Below are 24,831 nucleotides of genomic sequence, written 5' to 3' on the forward strand. Positions count from 1 at the left end.
TCTTATCAAGCATTGTAGCCTCCTCCTCTGTTTCCCCTTCCCATCCCTTCCCATTCTCTTCCCACCCTCCCCAATTCTCCTCCCCCCCCCCCACCAAAGTTGTAAAGTTTGTTTTCGATGTAACGACTTGTACATCTCATTGTTGCAATGGGTCTACCTGTATCCCTAGTTAAACGATTTGTTTTTGCCCTTCCCCTCCACAAATTATACCGACATCAAATACAGTGAAAGCAGGGGTTATACCGTGGGGAAGGGACATACAAAGCAACAAAGAAATAATCATATAAATGTGTTAGAAACAATCGCATGAAAGAACAAACATTTGAATACATATCTTAGGGCTCATTTCTCTAACATCAACTTATCTGATCTTTTCTGCTTGACTCAGACATATACTAGTTACTGCAAGTAAGGGAAACCATGGGACCTATGTTTCTTTGGACCTCGCTTACTTCACTTAATATAATCTTTTCCAAGTCTTCCCATTTCCTAACAAATGGTGCAATGTCATTCTCTCTGATGGAGGCATAAAATTCCATTGTGTATATATACCACATTTTCTTGATCCATTCATCTAGGATGAAACTCTTTTTTCTACCTTCCAGCTTCTGACAGGAAGTTATGGGTAGGAGCCACACCCTGAGTCCTACAAAGTCTGTGGGACTTGTCATGCCTGGACCAGTCCTTCCCGGCTCCAGTCTGGCTGGATGAGAAGTTAGACAGGCAAGGATGGGTTTGAGGGAGTCAGTCAATACTATATGCTTACCTCAAGGGTATATATATATATATATATATATATATATATATATATATATATATATATATATAATTTTAAAGTTAGTTTGTGATTTTACAAGTGCATTTTTATTACTTATAGGGGATCAATTGTCTTGTAGACATATTCAAATAAGGACAGACAGACAGATGGAACAGATATAGAGAGATGATAGCTACCTATGCACTAGATCACTGTGTAATGATGTAGGTAAAGCGTGGATGTGGAGAGTCTGTTAAATAAGGTGTTGTGCACAAGTATGCTTTATGTTCGGAGTTCCTAAGAATCAGTTTTCTAAACCATTGTGACTTTCTCCTAGTACCAAGTCTGATGTTTTCAAGTAGGACATTATTTATCAAGAAGACTCCAAAAATCATCTTTTCTTTCTTACTCTGATTACAGAATTTATATTCTTGAAAGCCAATCTATCACATTTATTTCTGTTTACAAAATTTATATTCTTGAAGGCCAATCTATCACATTCATTTTTGTATTATTGCTCAACTATTAAATGGTGTTTACACAGTTAGAAAATGCTAAGAACAAGGAAGAAAAGAATTTTAGTCACTCCAAATTTCATTACAGCGATAACAGGGAACAATATCTTATAGTTAATATCTTAGGATATGTTCCTTGATAACAATAACATGGTACATTCCTTGAAAAAAATATATGTTAAATGTCTGCTTGATATATTAGTAAGCCTAAATTCAATCTCTGTCTGTACTGTCTCTTGTTATTATCTGATTCTTTTGTAATTTTCTGTGACTCACCTACCTTTTGCTTTTAACTTCTACTTACAATTTTTATAACGTCTACTTATAATTTCCCAAGCCAAAGGACTAATTTCAGTACTTACTAATCTGCTCCAAAATGACATTATGTAAACTTTGCTTTTTAGTTTTAAAAATTAAGGTAGGTTCTACACAACATCTCATTTTCCCTTTAATGTATAAAATTTAGTGGGTTTTGGTATATCATACTTTTATTTCTACTACTACAATTAATTTTAGAATATTGTTATTACTATAAAAGGAACCTTGTAACCATCAGCAAGCTACAGCCCATTCCATTCTTCCAAAAGCTTTTGATGAACACAAATCTACTTTGGATGAACACAATCTTCCTATCTATTCTGGACATACCATACAAAGAGAATTGTAACTTTTTTTTTACATTTTAAAGACACTTATTTTAGTGATGTTTGTCATGACATTAGCCCAAATGTTATTCATTGTGAAACAGAACATCAGTTGTTAATATGGCACAATTTGGAGGACTTGCTAAATTTTAATGAAGATTTAGTAGATACACATGAAACAAATAAACAACCAAGATCAGATGCTGCAATATTTTGGTTATTATTGCTACTATAATATAGCAAAATCTTCAAGTCTTGTGACTAGTTCCTTTCACTTAGTATTAGGTTCTTTAGAACCACTCTAGTATGTACTTTAAAAATCGATAACTTTTTATGACTAATTCATAGTTCATGGTATGAATGATCACATCTTGATTCTTTAGCTACTGATGGACTTGGGCTGTTTTTACTTTTGATGGTATAAATAGTGCTATTGAAATCATTTATGTACATATGTTTATTATCAGTGTGGCCCATACAAGAACTGACAAAGTACTTTCTGGAGCATCTTGCTCTGTTTTGCACATCTATAAGCAGGGTAAGAGATTTCTCATTTCCTCCATCCTTGCAAACAATCATTACTGCTTATGTTTTTATTCCAGGCTCTAGTCCATGTGAGGAGATGACTCATTGTAGGCTTTTGATTTGTATTTCCCTAATGAACAATGATACCAAGTGTCTTTTCTTGAGTCATTTGTCTATCAGTTTTGGAAAAAAAAATGTCAGTTGAGATCCTTAGCCCATTACTAAATTGTTTTCTTCATTATTCTAAGATTAATGTTTTGAAACCAGATTTTTGCCTTTAAATTACACATTAGATGGTGTGAGGAACAGTTCTATAGCTCAGAGATCATCTTCATCCTCCCATATGCCATTAGATGAAGCATTGTGGTTTTTATATGTCATGAGCACCTCATATCAAGAGGCGTGTACCTGTAGTTTGCTCTGTAATGTGCATATACTATGGAGACTGAAGATAGTCATATGGTCTGTGTAAAAAGGAGTTTTTATTAAGAGAACACATTTGTAAAATCTGGCAGTATATACAGAAATGCAACTTGTGGCCAGGTGTCAGTGGTTCCTGTCTATAATCCTAGTTGGTCAGGTCTGGCTGAGACCTGAAGATTGTGCTTTGAAGCCAGTCTGGGAAGAAAAGTCTGTGAAACTCTTGCTGTAATTAACCAGCAAGAAGTTGAGCTAGAGACATGGTTCAAGTTGTAAAGCACCAGCCATGAGCAAGAAAGCTGAGTGATAATGTAAAGCTTTGAACCTTGGTTCTGGCACAAAAGTAAACAAAGTAAAAGAAAAAAGAAAAGAAAAGAAAATTCAGCATATACCTTGTATTTTCCAAAGGAAACATTGCAGGGAAGACATGGTTTATATAAGCATGCTCATTTAGTGTCCTATCTGACTTTACATAAACCATAACACAATAGATAAACACTAACAAAGCTTTCTCTATGTACAAAGTGATTAGTGAAGGACCAGAAAAATTTTCACATGCTCCAAGACAGGAAGCATAGATTATCCTAATTCTTGTAACCTTTTGTCGTTTGCTAACTTAGATTGTTTTGCTTATTTTCACTGTACTCAGGACATAGGTCTCAGTATTCTCCACCCCTTGTGAACTCTATGCCTCACAGATCACTAATCCTAAACCATCTCAGTCTCAGCTTCTGCATCCAACGCCATTCAGTAAAAACTCTCCAATGTGGACACAGGACATACATCCACCACAGAGCTGCTCTTTTGTCTCTTCTCCATCAGTCATAGTACATAACACAGGACCTACCCACTTTGCTATTAGAGTTTGGATATGAATTGAGTGTGTTTCATAAAGATTCATGCACTGAAAGCTTACTCCTCTGTATAGTAGTGTTGGTGGTGGCAGACCCTGGTGATGAGTGGGAAATAGTAAGGTCTTGGAGACATCACCCTTGGAAGGGGCTAAGATAGTCTCATAGGATCCCAGTTTGTTCCACTGAGAACAGGGCTTAAAAAAACCAACAACAAGTTGGCTCCTTACCGTATGCTATATCTTTCTTACAGATAACCTCACTATGACACCAACTATTATGTTTTCATACAACCAAAAGGGCTTCACCAGAAACCAAATGAATAGAGCTAGCTTTTTTTGGGCTGTAAGCCCTCAAAGCTATGAGCTGAACAAAACCTTTTTCTTTACAACACAGCTCAGCCACAGATACATTGTTATAACTACAGCAAATGGACTGACTGAGACATTTCTTGGGCCAAAGAAATAATGTATTTTTTCCCCAAGCTAATCCTTGATTCCTGCTTTGTGGTACCCATTATTCGGTCATGAAATATCTGTGTGTGTGTGTGTGTGTGTGTGTGTGTGTGTGTGTGTGTGTGTGTGTGTGTGCGTGCGTGTGTGTGTGTGTGTGTGTGTGTGACAATTTTGCCTGTGCTTAAATATTTACTTTCTCTCTGTACTGTACTTTCTCATTTGTACTGTAACTTCTTACTGACAACTAGTATGCAACCAGGTGATTAAAACAAATCCATAGATGAGCTATGGGCCTCTTGCCCTTATGAAGTGTCCAGCCCAATGTAGCAAATATGGATAAGCAAGTGAGCAGACCCATTACTATCTGCCTCTCACGACACATGTGTAGGACCACTAACTTTAACCTCAAGAGTCACACAGTGGTTTTACACAATAGTCCTCTGTGTGTCTTGAAAGTATGCATTCCATTAATTGCATATCACTCTATACAGTTGTTGTTTTAGGGAAGGTATGTATCTTCTACTTCCTCTACTCAAGATTAAAAATATTTTTGAGAGTAGTTGTTAACTATGTTAGTAATAAAAACAAGTTCAGTAAAGCCCTAAATTTTTGCCATTTTGCAGAATGAAAATTTGTCCTAATAGCATGTACATGTACATGTAATTGTACATGTAATTGGATATCTTTAAAGCAGTTAATCCCTGCTGATAAAGTTTATTGTACATAGAAATTCCAATGACCGACCCATTTATTTGACCAATGGTGACCTCATCAAGGGTTAACACATATCAAAATCATATTCAATAACTAGTTAAAGCATTATTTTCAGTTAATAAGGTGTTAGCAGTTAGGTGTTCCTTCATCAAAGAGGAGGATGAGCCAAACCTTCCAACAGGAAAAGGAACAATGAGAGAATGGTTTGGCAGAGACAGAGGTGCTGTGCGCTTGTGTTCATTTCAAATTATTAAATATAACCATTAAGTTTAAAAATATTTCTAGGCAAATGCCTAGGAAGTGAGAGCTGCCACTCAGACTGTTATTTTTCTAAGAGCCCTCCCCCAAAACCTAACAGATTTAATAACACCAATTTGCAGTATCCAGTTCTCCTTAGAACTCATTTACCAATTAAGTGCAATTCTATGTGAACAGGGAAAGAAAGGAGACTTATATAATTCACTCCAGAAATTTCATTTCCTTCTTATGTCTAAGAAGACTACATTCTAAAGCTGTACTTAGTAGGGTCGGCTATGATCTTATGCCAAGGGGCTTTGTGGGCATTCTTCATAGATCAGTATGTAGATTCCATACAGATGAAACTTCTGTGGAGACAATTTTGCCGCATAGAACCACTGTCTCTGTATGAGCTTGGCCATATAAGAAACAACTTTATAATTGTTGGTCTAAAGAAGTAAAGACTATGGGTAACTGGCCAAAGAGTGCCTCTTTATGCTAAGTGTTATTGCCAGAAGAAATAGTTTTCCTTTTTCAAAGTAAGTTGTGCAATGTTCTATAGAGCAGAAAGATTTCTGTGCAGATAGAGTGAACTCTTAGTATCATAAATAAAAGAATAGTAACATTAGTGAACAAAGCAATAAAGAAAAAGGCTCACAATATTGAATAATATGTATACATATATATACATATATACATGTATATACATATATGTATATACATATATATGTATATATATACACACATATATATACATACATATATACATATATATACATATATATACATACATATATATACATATATATATATACATATATACATGTATATATATACATATGTATATATATATACATATGTATATATAAAGCTAGAAAATTTGAGGGATGTTGGATTGGAAAAGATGAAGGAGAATGACAAAAGAGGTGACATTGATCTACATGCATTGTATTTATAAAATGACTGTTGAATTGAAATCCCTTTGTACAACTACTTAAAGGTTATTATTATTATTACTATTAATAATAATAATGAAGAACAAGCCAATCAGAAGAAATAACTTCAACCCAACACTCAGATTTGAACCCGCATTTCCTCCTCACTCAACATTTGATGATTGGAATCTGTGTGCAACAATTTGGAGAGCTCTAGGTGATGAGTATTTGTGAATGATTAGCACCTATTGCTCAAGTGCAAAATTGGACCCTGGAGTGCACGAATGAAGCAAACAATTCTTAATAGTTTTAAAATAATGTTGGTTTTATAGACAATTCAAAACAAAAGGAATCAATTTACTTGTTCATTCTTGGCACCATCCAGAGTCCAAAGAGATTCTGGGCGTTGTCTGTGGTTTCTATATTGACTAGAAGATTAAAAAATAAGGTCATTCTGTCACATGCAATTGATCATTTGGTGTTCGGATAGAGAGCTGTCTTTGTCTGTGCAGAAACAAAGTGGTGTCACCCCTTAGGACTGGAAAATATTTTACTTGACAGCAGGGAGCCTTTGCATTTTTCCCCCAGTGACCTATTTCATTTGGACAAAGGAGCAGGCAGGAACTGAAGAGCTGCATATTGAGAGGGACACTTGGGATTTTCCTCCTCTTCCTTTCATTAGCTGCCAGTTTACTAAAATTTCCCAGACCCTGGGAAACTTATATACCAAAGGAGGGAGAAATGGGTGTAGATTCATGGATAAACTGCAAATAGGCAGCCCCCAAGCAATGCAGCATAACCCCTCTTCCAGCATTTCTTCCTTCCCCCTAGTCAGCAAGGTGTATCTTTTTTTTGGGGGGAGAGTCTGGTCATGGTGCCTGAACTTTGGGCCTGGGCGCTGTCCCTCAGCTCTTCAGCTCAAGGCTATCATTCTACCACTTGAGCCACAGCGCCACTTCTGGCTTTTTTCTTTTTGCTTATGTGGTGCTGAGGAATCGAACCCAGGGCCTCATGCATGCAAGGCAAGCGCTCTACCACTGAGCCATGCAAGGTGCATCTTACGATAAGAAAAACACAGTTTCAGGTAGAGTTAATTAGAGTGTCAACTAGATGTTGCCACATCGTTGATACTGCATCTACTGAGCTCTTTAGGTGAAAACTCCAGTTTTGCTTCACTTGGGAATAAAGAAATTACAACATAGTCACAGTACTTGCTAGAAATCCCAGGAACTTTGCGTTTTTTTTGAACTTTCTCTGAGCATGTTCCCACTGGCCCTGATTTCTTTTTCCTTTATGTCATGGACTAGCAGTTACTCATTCCGCTGACAGGATTATCCTATCTGTATTGGTTTCTAAGAAAATGACCATTACTTCCAAAAATCAGGCACATAGAATTTTCCTTTCCATTAGATAACAAATCAGAAGAGATTTGTGCTTAAGTTTTAAGCTCATGGTGCATAGTTCAAATTCTCTCAAGGACTTAAGAAATAATACTGAGTTTTCCTTTGAACTAATCGCCAAGCACAATTATTGTTAGGCATAGTGTTAATGGATTAGATTCATTAGCCAATTGTAGACTGACAATAACAGCAAGAGGAAAACATTATCCTTTATCTCTAAGCACAAAAACAAAGTCATAAGTAAGTTAGGTGACCCATCTAACTTATCTAAGTGTTCTAATAAAGGGTACCAGCTGGGTTTGAGGCCTGTGGCCCTATGTTCTGACCCACACTGCATTCTGTATGCTTTTCAGAAAGTATTTATATAAGCCACTGGAATCTTCTTAGATTCTCTAGATTTTTCTCTACATCATAGAATGGTTGATATGGGAAATTATAGTTTTTGGAATAACATAGACCTATTCCCAAATGTTATAAAACCATCCTGATACTGTTGGAAACAACCCACGGGGTCTCCAGTCTCTTGGTCTCTTTTGACTCCCTGGCTGATGCCTTCTAAACCTCAGCTGCTGTATGAACATCAAATGCCAGGAAAGGCATCACAGCAGTGAACCTGGTCCTGACAAGCAGCTTGAATTGCTAGAAAATCTGCCATCCTATAATCTCTTTTCACTGCTTTTATCTTTGGGAGCAAAGGCAACTCTTCTTTCTTCCACAAAGTAGCCCTTCCGGGCTGGGAAGGTGGCTCAGTGGTAGAGCGCTTGCCTTGCATGCATGAGGCCCTGGGTTTGATTCCTTAGCACCACATAAGCAGAAAAAGCCAGAAATGGGGTTATGGCTCGAGTGGTAGAGTGCTAGCCTTGAGCTGAAGAGGTGAAGGACAGTGCCCAGGCCCAGAGTTAGGGCCCCATGACCAGCAAAACAAAATAATAATAAAAATTAAAATAAAATAAAAATAGTCCTTCTAAGACTAGACAGACTTCACAGTCCTCAGGGGAAACTGTTCCCGGACCTTCTCTCATTCTCTGACCTCATCAGCCTGTTTCCTTGTCGCCCTCCACTGGACACACTGTGAGTTGCCAGTAGCAACACAATTCCTTGTTAAAGTGATATCACAGAAATGAGAAGGCTTTTAAGAGGTTCCTACCTTATACTTCTGGTCCTTCAAACAGATTTTACAGGTCCATGGCATGCCTCCTGGGCCAAGGTCTGTCTCTCTGTCTCTCTATCTCTCTGTCTCTCTCTCCCCTCCCTTTCTCTCTCTCTCCCTCCTCCCCTCCCTCCCCCCTCTGTCCTATCACATATGCTTTGTTTAACCTAATTAAGGACTGTGGATTTCAGGATACACAAATGGATCTCCCAAACTCTAGATGTGTTTTTTTTTCAGTGTTCATACTTCAAGAAGGTCAAGACCTCACAGTGAAATCCTGGTCCTGTGTTAGTTTAGTTGAGGTCAGTGGTAGACAGACATATGGGCATGTTATACCTCCTATGTATGTTCAGAGCTCCGGGGCTGGTAATTCTTAGGAAACAGAAAAAAAAAAGCCCGTGGATTTTTGAAGAACTTCACTTTCTTCTTTTACCAAGTCACTCATTTGAATCCTAAATGCTTTCAAAATATTTTCCCAGTGGAAATAAAGAAACCTGAGATGATTTGAGTTTATTTTTTTTTAATCAAAAAATCACTCTAGAGATTGTGATACTCATGGTCACAAGAGGCTCTTATCACCGATGGCCAGACATGCAGAGCATCATAAAGCTGACCTTTCTCTTGGGCTCTCTCCCGTAAGATATTGCTCTGTTAGATCTCTATGAAGATACAAAAATTTGTTGATGGTGATTAATTGATGAAAAGGTTAGCCAGAAGAGTATTTGCTTTAAGTTAGGGATCCTTAAATGTTCAAGGAATAACAAACAAACAAACAGAAAAGCTCTGGTGAATAATTGATTGATGTAGGCTCGGTCAGAATACTCATTGCACCACATAGAATTCTCACCTGTTATATCCACATGTAAGAATAACCCTGCCTATATACCTCACCCTGTTCCCTCCCTCACAGGTCATGATTTTACTTCACCAAGGCGGGCACTACACACAAGCTGTAGGTGAGACAGAGTGGTAAGAGTTCTAAGGATGGGGGAATTCTACATGAGTTTATGCAGTCTTCCAGATAAGTCATTCTGACTGTTGACCCAGAGGAAATGGAATCATTTTGTTAGGTTCCCAGGCCACAGAGATGGTAAATGCTCAGCAAATAAAAGCATTACTAGTTTAGAATGATGATATTTTAGCAGGACGTAGGCCAAAGCCAACCTATTTCAGATACCGCATCCATTCTCTGAGATGGAACACATCTTTTCCTATCTAAATTCCAGGCTGTGTTCACTTCATACCTTGTAAAATCTTGTAAATCTTATTCTTTAGAGTTATTTATCAAACCATCCTAACTAGAGAGTTATGAAATTCTCTTTGATTATGTTCCAAGTCAGGTTACACTACTTCAGCTTCTTATAGGTGGTGCGATTTTTATTCTTCCCAAACACCTGTTCGGTTGAGTCCAAAAGGAACATTCACTTTCCTACCAAAAACAAAACAAAATAAAACAAAAAATAAACCCGAAGCTTCCAAATGAATTCTCTAAAGTGAACACCCATGCGTTCCTTCTTGTTTATATTTGTGTGTCTCTCTGCCCTGCATCAGGAGGACAAACCCAATGGGTACAAAGTCTCCTCACGCGTGTATTTCTAGAAAGACCTAGCCCTGACTCATTTTCAGTAAACTCTGGTCTTGGCATTCTCCGAGTCTGTCTGGTTGTTAATAATTAACTCTGCAACTCTAAGCCAAAGTAGTCATAGTCCTGCCCGGTTCAGAAGGCAGAGATCCTACCTTCTGTACCCACTGCTGAGAACTAGCAGAACTAACAGTGAGCCTTGTGGAGGGACAATGGCAAGCCAGGTGTCTACCTGAGACCAGCCAGATGCTGGCTTATGGGGAACAGAGAGTCCTGTCCTGATTGCCGGCTCTGTCTTCGTTCAGGACACCTGGAGCAGAATGAGTATAACAAAAGATGTTAGTGTTCTTAGACTAATCAAGGATCTTGATTAAAATGAACTCAGCGTCCATCGGACTCCTGGCATGTCGTGAGCCTCAGTGTTCGTTTCTCAACTTGTACTGTCCTACACCGTAGCTGATAGCCACACATGGCTCCAGGGCTTTGCGATGCAGCTGATACTCTCTGAGTTTGCTGGCAGTGTGAAACCCATGCTGATTTTTAAGACTTAGTATCTGAAAGGGACTGGGAAATACTTTATGAATAGCTACGTTATTACACATCAAAATAACATTTAGATTGTATTAGGATTTATGGAATAGAGCAGTAAAATTAATTGCACTAGATTTAGTTTCACCTTTTTGCTGAACGATTTAAAATGACTTTTTGGCTCATATTGCTGTTGTGTGGTAATACGGAGAGTGAGGTTGTCATGAGCTCTTACCCTCCTAGGAGAAACTGATGCCTCGTTGAAGCCACACTTCTCCCGGTGGAAGTAACTTCTTCTAAGGCTCTGGTACTACTCAAGGGGCATGTATCTTGATGTCCCTGGTCCTCAGTCAAAGATAATGAGAGGAAGGAGAGCCAGCATAAAGACCTCATTGGGGAGCATCAAGGCAGCGAGCAGCAAACCCACATTAGAATGTCTCCTGACTGGCTTGTTTAGGAATCTGGTATCAGATTCATAAAATATATTTGTTTAAGAAAGCTCTTCATCCATTGAGAAACAATGTCCACTGAGAAGCTGAATACTACTTTTCTGAGCTGATTGGAGTAAATATTCTTGCTTGTTTGTCCCTACCTCTGAGATGACTAAACCTGATCTCAAGAACCAGATGTTCATTCTATTGAAGTTGATATCAGCCTAGATCAGGACAACAATGGGAGGGATGTGGCCGGGACTGTCTCAGTATAATTGGAGGCGTATGATATACAGAAGGAAACAAGCAAAGTCCTGGCTTTCCTGCCTCAGCAGCTGGAGGACCTTGAGCAAACCAGTTTGCTTATCTGTTAAATGAGTTCAAGACTATCAGCTTCATTCGTTGAGATTGATTTAGGGAGTAGGAAAAGGGGAGGAGGGAGCATAATGGAAAGAGTGAGTCAGACCAAGGTATGTTACATGCTATCTGGACATGTCAACATCTAACCTGCACGTACATCTGATTGATGCTAAGGAAAAGTGTGTGTGTGTGTGGGGGGGGAAAGACTATTTGCTCCAGAAATATAGGAGTAAATATAAACATTCTTGCAGATATGCATTTATGGGATGGGTTCCAGGTAAATGTCTAGACACTTATGTTCTCGGTTCTTTTGTCTTTCCTTGGCTTTGTAATTGCGATTCAAGTCTGCTAACTCATTTTGTTTAGTGCTAGTACTGGGGCTTAAACTCAGAGCCTCAGCATGGTTCCTAAAGCTCTTTTGCTCAGGACTAGCACTCCAGCACTTTTGAGCCATAGCTCCACTTCTGATTTTTTTGGTGTTTAATTGGAGATTAAACTTTCCTGCCTGGGCTGGCTTTGAACCATGACTATCAGATCTCAGCCTCCTGAGTAGCTAAGATCTCAAGTGTGAGCTACAGGTACTCAGCTTCAGTCTCTTAACTCTTTTTTTCTTAATATATATTTTTATTGTAAAAATACTGTACAGAGGGGTTACAGCTATATGAACAAGTTAATGAGTTCATTTCCTATTGAACATTGTTATACCCTCCTTTATTTTTCCCCCTACCATCCTTTTCCTCACCACTTCCCCAACTCCTCCCTCCCCTCTCACCCCTCCCCAAAGTTGTAAAGTTCATTTTCAACATACTATCTTGTACATCTTATTTTTACAATGGGTCATCCTATATCCTTATTTCAGCATTTTGTTATTTCCTTTCCCCTTCCCAAATTAGAAAAAATGTATATATAAGATGCAGGACATCGGAGTCAAATACAGTGACAACAAGGTTGGACCATGGGGGAAGAACATACAAAGAAACAAAAAAATATTAAAGCTACCAGCACAACGATATTTATTGCAGCATTAGTCACCATAGCTAAGATATGGAACAATCCCAGATGCCCCTCAGTAGATGAATGGATCAAGAAACTGTGATATATATATATATATATATATATATATATATATGTGTGTGTGTGTGTGTGTGTGTGTGTGTGTGTGTATACATACACACACACACACACACACACACACACACACACACACACACACACACACACACACACAATGGAATTCTATGCCTCCATCAGAAAGAATGACACCACCCCATTTGTTAGGAAATGGAAAGACTTGGAAAATATTATATTAAGTGAAGTAAGTCAGATTCAAAGAAATGTAAGTCCCACGGTTTCCCTTATCTGCAATTACTAGTATATGTCTAGGACAAGCAGAAGAGGTCAAAAGCTATGTACATATGACCATATAACCTGATGCTAAGTGAAATTAACCCCAAGATAGGGACACAAGTGGTTTTATCTTTGTTGCTGTTCTTTTTAATGTACTTATAAAGTCTCTTAACTCTTAACCTTCATGTCCCTTGTTTACAAAATGGACTGAACTATATTCCTAAGATTTCTTTTCAGCAAGCCAAGTCTATGATTTTTATGACTTCACACTCTTCAAATAATAAAGGAAAGAATAGAAACAGAGTCCAGTAAGGTTAAGTCATTTGTCCAAGATCCTACCACTTTGGGGTAGCAGAATCAAGGAAAGCAGGCTGTTTCCTGCACCAGGCTTTGCCTACTGGAACCAGAAATCTCAGTGAAAGCAAACACAGGAATTCCAGCATCAAGCAGAGAGCTCCAGGCCTTGGCTTTGGATGCCAGGAACCTGTATTTCTGAGCTGAATTAACTGAAATGACAGCCCCATCAGAACCTCTCAGTGGACCATAACCCTGCTGGTTTCTTCCTTAACCAAAACATGCATCCATAATCATTCGCTGGCCTTGCAAGTGGCAGCTCAGTTTGACTTTGGCCTATCCAGCCAGTTAACTCCTTCATGAAGCAGCTTCTGTCTCCTTATTCTCCTGCTACCACAGGCCCCTTAGGAGCCATCAGAAGCCACTTGGGGCTCACTGAGACGAAACTTGTTATACCTGGAAATTTCTCTAGGTCTAGCTATTGTTAATTTCAGCAGCTTACCTTCTCCTCCCTACCTAGAATTCATTCAGGGGCCAAGCTTTGTTTTATCATCTACATATACAAATCAACACACCTTATTTATTTTTACAAAGGTGATTCTGGTATGATCTGAGAAGAACAAGACACTATTACCATGTCCACGGCTCCTCCAGGAAGTTGGGGATCAGCCCTTCCCAGGACACACTAGTGAGCTTCTCTTTAAGGCTCAGTGTATTGTCCCTGCCCTGGCATACATGGGTGAAGTGCAGCAGCCAGAAGCTTGCTTGCTTGCGTGTGTGTGTGTGTGTGTGTGTGTGTGTGTGTGTGTGTGTGTGTGTGTGTGTGTGTGTGTGTGTGTGGTCAGGAAGACAGGCCTCCACTGGTTTTCCTTCTTAAAAAAAGGTTTCTTCTCCCTCTGGGAACTCTCACATTGAGCACTTGGAGGTCAGGGAAAGGCAGACTTTATTACATTGATCCTTTCTTATGTGGAACCTCTTAGTCTGTAGTATTATTTTAAATGCCTTGATGGTATTGCATAAGCCATGACCCAAATCACAAAAGCTACAAGCTATAAATGACTGGTGAGCCTACCTTAGTTTAAACCAGCTGAGTATCAATGTCATGTGCTGTCCTGGAAGTATTTTATTTAAATTTGGCATGGCCTGAGACTTAATGAGAAAATGCTAAATCCCAGGCACTGTTTCAAGTGCTTCACAGGCATTGACTCCCTTGTCTCTGACTGAAAACTTTATTTGGTGTATTTGAGTTGTATTGTATCATCCCCCATTTCTCATTCCACATTCATACATTGAAATCTTAACACTCAACATCTCAGAATAGGATTTAATTTGGAAATAAGTTCATTTCAGATATCATTAGCTAAGATGAAGTCACTAGGGTTGGTCCTAACAACATATGACATGTTATTATTTAAAAAATTGAATTTGAGCTGATTGCCAGTGTCTTCCTCCTAACTACTCAGGAAGCTAAGATCCAAAGGATCACAGTTTGAAATCGCATCAAGGCAGAGAAACCTGTGAAATTTGATCTCTAAAATAACCAATGAAAAGCCTGATAGTGGAAGTATATAGCTCAAATGATGGAAAATTGGCTCAGCAAGAAAGCCAAGAAAGACGAACTTCTGAGTTCAAGTGTTGATATTAGCACAGAAAAAAACAGCACAGTTTGCACACACACACACACACACACACACACACACACACACACTGCACAATGCCATGTATCAGTAAAGACAGAAATCAGTATGATGATTCTATCAGCAAACCTTGAGAATCTAGGGGAAAAATCCTTCTTCACAGATACCAACAACACTGGCAATGCTTTGAATTCAGCTTTGAGATCTCTAGTCATTACATGATATATTTCTGTGGTATGAACATCTCACCCTGTTCATGGTATTTTGTTATGGTAGCTCATTAATGGTGTTTCCCTTGTGAGTCCATCATGTCCTAGTACTTTGTGCTAGAACAAGTGATAATTGTATGTACACTTAGAATTCTTCCCAATAGAGGCTGAGGAAATATTTACATGGAAGTGATTTCACAGGCAGGTGACTGTAAAAGTCATTCTAGTTATTAACAGCACAGAAATGATGTAACAAATGACTGAGTTGGCTTCAAGAAATCTTTTCTCAATGTGTGCCTGTGTATAATCATACTATATATAGTATGTATAATATAGATAGTCATATATATACATACACATACATAATACAATCATACTATGTGTACAAGCACATACATATATATGTGGGTATATCTGGGTATGTTTGCATACAATGGAATTTTATTCATCCATCAGGAAGAGTAACAAATACATCATTTGCAGGGAAATGGATGGGCCTGCAAAACATGATACTAAGTGAATCACATCAAGCCAGGGAGACAAAGAACATATTTTCTCAAATATGTAGAAATTAGATCTGAAATATAATCATATATGAAAAATAAATGTGGGTCATCTGCATATACACACTATCAAACTGACTAAAGTTTGATATAGATAGGGTGATCTTTTTTTCGTGATGGAACACCTTTGAACAATTAACAGTTTAACAAAATGAATACCAGGAGGCTGAAATTTGTCTTGTCTGAGGAGTGAGTGTTAAGAGGAAGAGGAGGGGCACAGATGAATGGAGGAATGGAGGAGAATAGAGTCATGATACTCAATGTGTTTATTCCCATAAACAAATGGAGCTAGGAAATGAGGGATGGGGGATTGGGATAGGTTGGGGAGGGTAGAAGGATGGAAGGTAGTAGTGACAACGATCTAGATGTTTTATGCACATCAATTCACATATTGAGTTGAAACCCCTTCATGCAACTATTTAATAGTAAAAATAATTTTTTTAAAAGAAGGCCTTTCTCCCATATGCTTTCTCTAAGACAAGGACAAGTTGTTGAAGGAGTGTCATTTTGCAACCCGTTTCCCTGAAAAAACATCCTATGTGTTCTCTATGTCTCTACTTAAATCCCTCTAAGCTATTTTCCACATCTCAACCAGACTGTGCTTTCTGCAAACTCAAGTCTGAGATTCACCTCTCCTGCCTACAGTACTCCCACCATCTTCCCTACCTTCAGCCTCAAGCCCATCCTGAGTTTATTGCTTTTCTGTTCCAAGTCTAACTTCTTTCCAGGCCAAATTACTCTGCGTTCCAGCTACCTGATTCCAATTTTCCAACTACCACTGTACTTCCTCAATTCTGCTCTTGTAGTGGGCTCCTTCTTCTGGGATCACACTATCCATAGTCTTCTTCCTCCCAACTGTATGTTTCATCCTGAAGAATTCTTCACAACTCAGCACATGATCTAGACCTTCTCTCTAGTGTCCCATAAGATCTTAGACCTCATCGTACTTTGTTATCTCCGTAATAGGCCCACAGACCTTTTTCAACCACCAGCCTCTTAGAGGCAGGACTATGTTCCATTCATCTTTGTGTCACTAACTGGTTTATCACTACTTTGTATTTGTACTGACTTTTTATCACTAACTGTTCTATAATTGGTGCTCAATCAATCTACTTGAAGAAATTATGAGTGAATGAGAGACACATAGGTCAAGGACATAGCAAGAGTCACACCCCTATCATTTCTTTTAAGTTCCTGTCCTTTGTCCCTAAAAATTTAAGGTTTCTTGTGAAGCCTTCTTAGTGTCAGCCTTGGAATGCCATTCCCCACACTGTTCTCTGTTACTCCACCCCATCGCTTGACGCTCTGGAACCCCAGTACTCACACTGTAGCTTTACTTTCATCATGAGTGGATATTTAAATGTGCTTTAATATTTATGACTGAGAAAATCCTGGGTGGGGGGCAGAAAAAAGGGGCATGGAACAAGATCAAAGGAGTTAACTTTAGAGAGAAATCTGCAAAGTGAGGGAGAAAGTATGGGTGGGAGGAGAAGGAGGGAGATTTCATGTGGTGAATGAGTCACATTCCCAAGACAGAGCAACAGTGAGCTTTATTTCTTAATTTCTGCCTCTTCATCATGAATGCTTAGACTTGGCCCCAAATTTTCATAACCAGTTCTTCCCAGGCATGAATGCAAATGCAGAGGAAGAAGAAACTGCGATAAAAGTTCTGTTTTTGTTAACATCTGAATATCAGATGCTCCATGAAAATATAGATTCTTGTGAGACACAAACCCTGTCTCTTTTTCATAGAATATTTTTGGATAAATAGAACTCTCCTCCAAGGTATATAAGATTGAACCCAGGACCCGATACATGCTAGATAAGCACTCTACTACTGAGCTATACCTCCACCCAGATACAAACGACTTATTTGTAGGAACTCTGCTTCTATTGGAAAACACATAAGTGGAAGAAATGCCTGAGAGATGACCCAAGTACAGCCGAAATGGCCAGATGCTGAATTGTTAGGAGAAGTCAGGTATTCTGAGGTATGAGTCTGATTCTCCTGTTTGTGTTTCTGGTGGCATGAAGTTCCGCTTCCCTAATTTTTGGAGAGTTCTACACCAGCATATGGAGAGCACATGAGACCACCTGGACCCCTCCCTAGCATGGTCATGTGCTCCTTCAGGGATTGTCACTCAGGAGACTCTGAGAAGAAAAGGCAGCCACTCCTTGGTCAGTCCAATGCCCCTGTCTCTACTACCTACATATACTTAGCTGTCTAGGTCTCAATTTCCCTAATTCCATAAATAGATATGGGAATAAGAAGAAAGATGTGTGTGTGTGTGTGTGTGTGTGTGTGTCCCATCCTGCAATCACGCTTTGGGCAAAGTAACTCCCAACTTCTTCCTTTCAGATAAATTCTCAAATGTTCTCTAGCCTTATGCTGTATAAGTCATGTGAACACAAAGGTGCATATGATACAACAAATCCAAAGCAAAAAACTTATCACACTGGGCTTATATATTCATGTCACCACACAGAGAGGAAGGGATCTGAGTATCAAGGCACAGTAGCACCATGCCTTGAGAGAAAACCTGATTTTAAGTAGTGATTTTGAAAATAAGACCAACGACACAGGACACCAGATAAGCTCTCTTCCAACAACCCTTTATGATGAAGACTCTGGAAAAATTAGGAATCCATGGAATATTCCTCAATACAATAAAGGCTGTATATGACAAACCTACAGCCAGCATTATACATTTTTTTTTTGTCGGTCATGGGGTTTGAACTCTGGGCTTGGGCCCTGTCCCTGAGCTCTTCAGCTCAAGGCAAGCACTCTATCGCTTGAGCCACGCGCCACTTCTGCTTTTCTAGTGGTTTATTGGAAATAAAGTCTCATGGGCTTTCCTGCCCAGGCTGGCTTTGAACCGTGATCTTCAGATCTCAGCCTCCTGAGTAGCTAGGATTACAGGTGTGAGCCACCAGAGCCCTGCTGCCAGCATTATACTTAATGGTGAAAAACTAAAGCCATTTCCTCTTAACTCAGGAACAAGACAAGGATGTCCACTCTCTCCACTTCTCTTCAATCTAGTATTAGAATGCCTAGCTACAGCAATAAGACAAGATGCAAACATAAAGGGGATCCAAATAGGGAAAGATGAAGTAAAACTTTCCCTCTTTGTAGATGACATGATCTTGTATTTAAAGAATCCCATGGACTCCATTCACAAATTACTTGAGCTGATTCAGAATTCTGGCAAAGTAGCAAGGTATTAAATTAATACTCAAAAATCAATGGCTTTTCTGTATGCCAACAATGAGAAAAGCATGGCTGAAATCAGGAAAGCAACTCCATTTGTAATAGCCCCACAAAAAATAAAATACCTAGGAATTAACTTAACTAAAGAAGTGAAGGACCTCTATGATGAAAACTTTAAAAACCTGAAAACGGAAATCAAAACAGAACTTAGAAAGTTCCTCCCATGCTCCTGGACTGGAAGGATCAACATCGTGAAAATGGCAATACCTCCCAAGGCTGTGTACAAATTCAATGTGATATCAATATTCCAACCTCATTCTTCATGGAAATAGAAGAGGCAATCCAAAAATTCATATGGAACAATAAAAGACCCCTAATAGCAAAAATGATCCTTAACAGAAAGATCAGTGCTGGAGGAATATCAATAGCAAATTTCAAACTCTACTACAAAGCCATAGTATTGGCACAAGATCAGACCTCAGGACCAATGGAATAGAATTGAAAACCCAGAAATGAACACAACAATGTTTATTGCAGCATTATTTACCATAGCTAAGATATGGAACCAACCCAGATGCCCCTCAGTAGATGAATGGATCAAGAAAATGTGGAATATATATACACAATGGAATTCTATGCCTTCATCAGAAAGAATGACATTGTCCCATTTGTTAGGAAATGGAAAGACTTGGAAAAAATTATATTAAATGAAGTAAGCCAGGACCAAAGAAACATAGGTCCCATGGTTTCCCTTATTTGCAATAACTAGTATATGTCTGAGTCAAGCAGAAAAGGTCAGATAAGTTAACGTTATGAACCCTATATGTATTCAAATTTTTTTTTCTTTCATGCAATTGTTTCTAACACATTTATAAGATTTTTTTTGTTGCTTTGTATGTCCCTTCCCCACGGTATAACCCCTGCTTTCACTGTATTTGATGTTGGTATAATTTGTGGAGGGGAAGGGGAAAAACAAATCATTTAAATAGGGATACAGGTGGACCCATTGCAACAATGAGATGTACAAGTCGTTATGTCAAAAATAAACTTTACAACTTTGGTGGGGGGGAGGAGGATTGGGTGGGGGGTACGGGGGGGAAGATGGGAATGGATGGGAAGGGGAAACGAAGGAGGCTACATTGCTTGATAAGAAATGCACTCATTATCTTTCCCATGTAATTGTAACCCCTCTGTACAGTATTTTCACAATAAAAAAATAAAAAAAAAATACCTGGAACTCAAAAAATTAAATTCCCCAACAACAAATCCTCAAAGAAACAACTGCCTGATAAATAAGTGGGCTAAAGGCTTAACAGGCCAATTTCTATTGGTCCTGATAATTCTAGCTGAATTATTCAATTACTTAAAGGTCTGTCTCTGTCCAGATTGCTAGCTGTACCTTTAGTCTGGACATGCACCCACATCACAACATGAAGGCTACTGCTATAGATTCATGGAAGTTTTTGTCCTTCAGAAGACCCAGCTGGAGTGGATTAGGGAATGGGGGGAGAGCTTTTCGTGATTTTCTCTTCTTATGTGTAGAAGTGATGAGGTATTTTTCTGTTCCCATGACTCTCTGCTTGTTTGTATATTTGTGTTGTCAGTCTTTTGGGGAGAAGTGTGTGTTATGAACCCAGATCTCTGTTTGGTTAGAGAGAGCTGTGGCGATTCCCTATTGTTTGGCTGTCATCTTATTTCATCCTCTAGAAATTTTTGAATTGAGTAAAGCTTCCATGAATTACATGTCTTTTAACATATTACTTGTATGTCACATTTATTGAATAAATAAAAGATATTAATCTCTGATCTTAGATAAAAAATGACATTTGCACAAAATAACATACCTTTTGGATATCAAGAGCCATCAAGAATGTCATAAAGGTCATTAACTTAACTTGCAAAATATAGCCTTTTAGAACAAAAAAAGGAAGAAGCACAGTTCCAAGCATATGGTCTTTCTTTCCTCTACTACCACACAACATAAAAAATTTAGTAATAAGCAAACATAAGTAAAGATTATGGGAAAGCTTATTAAAGAAGAAATATGGCAACAAAAGAGAACAGATGGTGTAGATATGCCAGAAGACAGCATTTAGACCATCATTTAGCTGTCTTCATCACTGGGATTGGCCTTCAGTTAAGCAGTGAGAATTAGAGTCCTTGAAAATAGCTTTCTGAATGGTGGCTCTCCCTTTAATTTTCTATTATGTTTTGATAGCAAACATTTTACTTTCCTGTTTTTATTTCACAAAAGCAAATTTAAATAGAATATACAGAAATATTGTAGATTTCCCTCCCTCTACTTAGATAGTCAGAATGTACCATTTATCATGAAGATTACTTGATATTTGTGCATTAAAAAAAAGAAAGCACAGCTGACTCATCTTTCTCTCACAGAGATTATTTTTTGGTTCCAGTCGTGGGGCCTGAACTCTGGGCCTGGGCACTGTCCCTCAGCTCTTCAGCTCAAGGCTAGCGCTCTACCACTTGAGCCACAGTGCCACTTCTGGCTTTTTTCTTTTTTGCTTATGTGGTGCTGAGGAATCGAACTCAGGGCCTCAGGCATGCACGGCAAGCGCTCTACTACTGAGCCACCTTCCCAGCCCCTCACAGAGATTTCTTAGCACTCAAGTCAGTCATCCTGCTTGGTCTCCCCATGCCATGGGGACTGTTCGGGTGAATTCTACTGCCTTTGTTGTTAGGTTGAAGGATGAATCCTCTGGTTTTATCCTTAGAGCACTTCACAAAGCAGGAGCAGAGGTTAGAAAGGGAAAGGCGCAGTGCTATTAGAGAAGTTTTGTTTCATCACATGTGATGGACAGACTACCCTGAGAAGCAGCTTCAACCTGCCAACATGGCTGGCTCAGGTATCTTGGAGGCCACTGATCTTCTGGTGTCTGAAGGAGGTCAATTTTTAGAAATGCTTTTGCAGGCTTAGTTGGTTCAGTAGATATCTGTTTAATGCCTACAATGTGTGCGGATGTTCAGGACAAAGCTAATGTGATACCTAACACCTAGCAGAGGTCAGCGAAGAACTGGCTTCTCTCACTGAACTTTGGTCTAAAGAATCCTGCCATCTCTGAAGGGAAATAACAAAATACTGAAATAAGGATACAGGATGACCCACTGAAACAATGAGATGTACAAGACGCTATGCTGAACATGAACTTTACAACTTCAGTGGGGGGGGAGGAGTTGGGGAGGTAGGGAATGAAGGGATGGTAGGGGAAAAACAAAGGAGGAGGTAACAATGCTCAATAGAAAATGTAGTCATTACCTTATGCATGTAACTATAACCCTTCTGTGCAATATTTTTACAATAAAAAATACATACAAAAAAGAACCCTGCTATTTTTGTGTGGGTTCTGTGCTCATCTCTCTAGCTTGCTTTCCCACTTTTGCCTTCCATCCTTCCTGTATTTATTGCATCCCATATCTCTTGATGTTTACTCTTCTTTCCTCTTTCCCATTTTTTTCTATTATATATGCCCAAATGGGTAAACAAACTATAGTACATCCATAAAATGAAATATAACTCAGTGCTCAAAAGAGACTCACTACAGAAAGATAGAGAAGACACTGAAAGCATATTGTTAAGAGAAAGACACCACAGTGCAAAGGTCACATTCAATGTAATTCCAACAATATAATATTTTCCAAAAGCAAAAAATAGAGCCAGTAATAAGATCAGTGGCCAGTCAGAGCTTTGGGGATCTCAGAGCAATGAAATTACCCTATTTGAGATTGTCATGTTGTATATTTGCCGTTAAGAATTTATTAAAATCCATAAAACGGTTCAGCACAAAACTCTAATAACCCAAGGAGTAGTTCAGTTAATAATAACATGTCAACATGGATTCAAAATGTCACATGAATGCCAGATATATAATATATAATAGAGGAAATTTTGGAAGCAAGACGGTTGGTCATATGGGAACTTTCTATTTTTTTCTGCAAACTCAAGACTGCCTCAAAACAGGAATCTGTCCAAAACAAAATCAGACCAACTCATCTAGACCTCACTCTGGCAAAGATTATAATGGCTGTTCCATATTCATGATCTGGCTTTTCTTTGCTTTCTAGTAAGATCTGGAGATGTTCTCAACTCTACACTAATGTATCTTTTATCTTCTAGAAGACCCAGTCTGTCATGTGACCAGTGTGCAATTACACTGATCTTTGATCCCAGGCCTGACCCATACTTTCTCTGTGGAACTTCCCATGTGTGTAAGGAACCTCCGTGTTGGTTCTGTAAGTGAACATACTGTCCTCATACCCATCTTTTGTTAAAACATGGGTCAGCCCATAGACCCTTTTTTACGTCATCAACATCCTAGTCACACATCATCCCTGCCCATTCTGAGTTCCACACGGATAGAAATTGTGAAAGGAGGGAATCAGAGTGGACAGGAAAGGGCAGCCACACCTCTCACCTGTGGTGGTCTTGCAGTCTGTCACCTCGCCTACATGCCTGGCTGGAGCCTGCCACATCTTGGTTAGGAGTCTGGAGGGCAAGTGACATTCTCCTGTGCATTTCCTACAGAGAAGAAACGCTGCTGCTTAACCAGTCATCCTTTTCAACCTGCTGAAAGGTGCAGCCCATTGTTAATGATTGACCTGCAAATTAAACTGTCGAGGATTTTTTTTATCACACCTCATGGGAATAGGGAAGCTGAGACAAATCTCTTGCTGAAAAAATATGTGAATGGAATTTTGTCTCAGATAGTTCTAGGGGATAAATTTGGAGGTCCAAGGAAAGCTTATGTCCTGCATTTGCCTGGGAATCAAGGAGATGGGATCCAGACAGGAAGGTGAATACTAATTTCCAGAGAAAGTAGTCATTTTCGATTTCCTTGTAAAAGTAGTCACTTAGCTCTTAGGAATTATGGGCTGTGATAAATAAAGATTCAAAAAATAATGACTCACTCTGATGCCAGGTTAAATGGGGCTCTAGTGAATCTACATGTCATGAATTGAGCACAGGCTTGATCGATCCTACAGTCAAAAAAGGAGTAACTAGATTTTTCTGGTCAGGGAGGTCACAAGGGTGACAAGTATATGTGGCAAGGGAAAAGGAAAAGTGAGTGAAAAGGAGAAACACACTGGAGAAAAAGCAAAGGAAATACAAAGTAGTCATATGGTTTCAAAGGTGCTCTACCTGATCAGAATCTAAACCCACATAGAGAAAGAGAACCTCTGTAAGAGCAGAACTTTGGGGGGAGGGACTTAATTGGCCATTTGTGACACTTAAAGAAGTTCCCCAAAGCCTAGTTCCCCTGAAAAGGAGCACCTTTTATACCCTCTTTCCTCTACCTCTCTCTCCCTCCTACTTGGAGAAGCCAACAAAGCAAACAGCCCCCATAGTGGGGGAGAGGAAAGACTAAAGGACATCAGCCCTGAGCAGAGATTCCTTACTAGATTAAGGGTTTATGCTAAATTCTTGACTACTCATGACTTACATGCTTGTTATCTGCCTTTGGGTCCCCAGAATGCATGACAAGGCCTAGCATGCACATGGTAGTACTCGTTAAGTGTCAGAAGAATACATGGTTCTACAACTTCAGGATAATCCCTTCACACTGTTGGTGCCACCACTCTCTTGGTGGAGATCACAGCTCCTTCTCTAATTGCTTTCAGGATAGCTAGGCCTGATCAGTGCCTGATCTAGGCTATGTCAAGGGTAGTGCTTTCTCTTCTGCTCCCTCCTCTAGCACAAGAATGTGTTTGGGATATGGTGAACTCTCTCAGTCTTGGGACGATGGGAAACACAAAAAAAGAGGTCAAATGTGTTTCGCTCAGTAGCATAGAAATTCCCACAGACTTCTGTCCAGTAGCTCTGAGCACCAGAAGAAACTATTGCAATGGCATTTGGGGGAAATCCAGTTGTTTAGTTGAGAAGTTTGCCCCTGGCTGTTCTAGTTGGAAGCTCTTACAAAATTGCATTCTGAAATATGAAACTCATTTGTCTTTGGCCTGTTTTGCTTAATAGCAAAGAACTCATGCATAGAAGAAAGGAAAAACATCCACCAGAGGACTAGATGGAAAATGAATATAGCACAAGGGTTGAGA

At 39.1% G+C, this 24,831-nt stretch overlaps 1 protein-coding gene across 2 annotated transcripts in view; it reads right to left on the minus strand.

Moving 5' to 3' along the window:
• The window catches only part of Prlr (prolactin receptor), a 171,378-nt gene that overhangs the window by 104,188 nt on the left and 42,359 nt on the right, over positions 1-24,831 (minus strand). Inside the window, exon 1 of one of the 2 annotated variants that reach the window (XM_070040927.1) lies at positions 23,196-23,288. The exons of the other annotated variant lie outside the window; for it this stretch is intronic. The gene's annotated coding sequence lies outside the window, so the exon portion shown is untranslated. Of the gene's footprint in view, positions 1-23,195; positions 23,289-24,831 lie in introns of those variants that run through there. 2 annotated transcript variants of the gene reach the window in all.

The sequence above is a fragment of the Dipodomys merriami genome, unplaced genomic scaffold, assembly GCF_024711535.1.
Source record: "Dipodomys merriami isolate MVZ:Mamm:240054 unplaced genomic scaffold, mDipMer1.0.p SCAF_30, whole genome shotgun sequence".
Classification (NCBI taxonomy): domain Eukaryota; kingdom Metazoa; phylum Chordata; class Mammalia; order Rodentia; family Heteromyidae; genus Dipodomys; species Dipodomys merriami.